Here is a 1,466-nt window from a genome sequence, read left to right as displayed (position 1 = left end):
TTCTTTTCTTTTTTTCCTGCTTGGAGCACCATGTTCACTCGCTTTATCTATGGATCATATATATTTTCATTCTCCATGGAATGTTATTCTCTTTACTTGGTCTCTATGAAGTGACTATTAATGAGATGGTCCATCTATATCCTTCAATTCAACCAATTCAATTCCATTTTATTAGTTTCTTTAACTCACTTCTTTAATTTAGTTGGTAAATACAGTGAGCAATTACAGTATTAATAACTAGTTACTGTTTTACTGACCAATCAGCAGCCCATGCTCATCCTTGTGTGAGCATATGCTGTTTTCCTTAGGGGGTCTGTATGCTCCAGCACTTAGTACAGGGCTCAATAAGTAACTGGTGAATGCTGACAAAATTAAGGGATGCATTTACTTTCCCTCCCAATATCTTTTTCCAGCAACTCATATCCATTTCTTCATTTCACAAAATCAAGAAGAGGGAGTAAATATCTTTATAGTCATCCAAGTGAAAAAGGTATAGATGGCTCTGTTAAAGACAAATCCAGTCTATGGCCATGCAACCCTGAACAAGCCCGATCTCAACAAGCCTGATCTTGGAAGCTAAGCAGGTTCTGGCCAGATTACTATTTGGATGGGAGACTACCTAGGAAGACCAGGTGCTGTAGACATTAAAAAAAAAAAAAAAAGAAAAAAAAAAAAAAAAATTCACAGCTCCAAAATAGTGTCACTTGTGCTAAAGCCCATGATACCAAACCTAGATTTAATACCTGATTTAACCACAGCTTCAAATGCTCCCAGAAATATAATCTTAATTAACCAATCTGGAATTTTCTGTCAAATACCAGTCAGATAATCTTTCACTCGAGCCCTCTCCATTCCCCAAAGGAAGAAGAGGCAATCTGCATGAAGAAATTTGCCTTCCCCTTCCTCTTAAAAAAAAGATGTCCTAGTCTAAAAATAACTCTTACTGTTCTTTTGCTAATAACTCTCCTTCCTCATTCTTCTTCCTATAACACTCTTCTTCCTATAAAATACCTTCCATTTTGAACAGCCTCTCAGATCACCCTTCTTTCTACTTGCTGGGTAGGATGCTGCCTGATTCATGAATCACTTAAAGCCAATTAGATCTTCAAATTTACTCGGCTGAATTTTGTTCTTTAATAGTTCTCTATGCTCCATTTTTCAGCAAATAAACTGGTAGGTTGCGAGACATGCTTAAAATAAATGTTAACTTAAATTTCTAATTTACTTTACCCATTAAGTAATCTGATCATTTGGTCCTACTATCATTCAACAATATCACACTAAATGCATACCTAAGACGTCCCAATGATACTTCATTGCTACTAATATAAAATCTAAACTTCATAGGACCACAATTTCCCACTTGATCTGGGAGCCATATATCCGTTTGAAGTGATGTGAAATTCCACCATTTTCATCTTCATTCTCTATTCTCCAGATACACTAGCTTTCCTGCATTCTCAATT

The 1,466-nt window shown here is 35.9% G+C and overlaps 1 pseudogene; it reads left to right on the top strand.

Annotated features, from left to right (window-relative positions):
- The first annotated feature begins 520 nt into the window (after nucleotides 1-520).
- Nucleotides 521-644, top strand: LOC112475327 (annotated as a pseudogene).
- The last annotated feature ends 822 nt before the right edge of the window (nucleotides 645-1,466 follow it).

Source organism: Pteropus alecto, unplaced genomic scaffold (genome assembly GCF_000325575.1).
Source record: "Pteropus alecto unplaced genomic scaffold, ASM32557v1 scaffold40, whole genome shotgun sequence".
NCBI classification, from domain to species: domain Eukaryota; kingdom Metazoa; phylum Chordata; class Mammalia; order Chiroptera; family Pteropodidae; genus Pteropus; species Pteropus alecto.
This window is presented reverse-complemented; position numbering and strand designations above follow the sequence as displayed.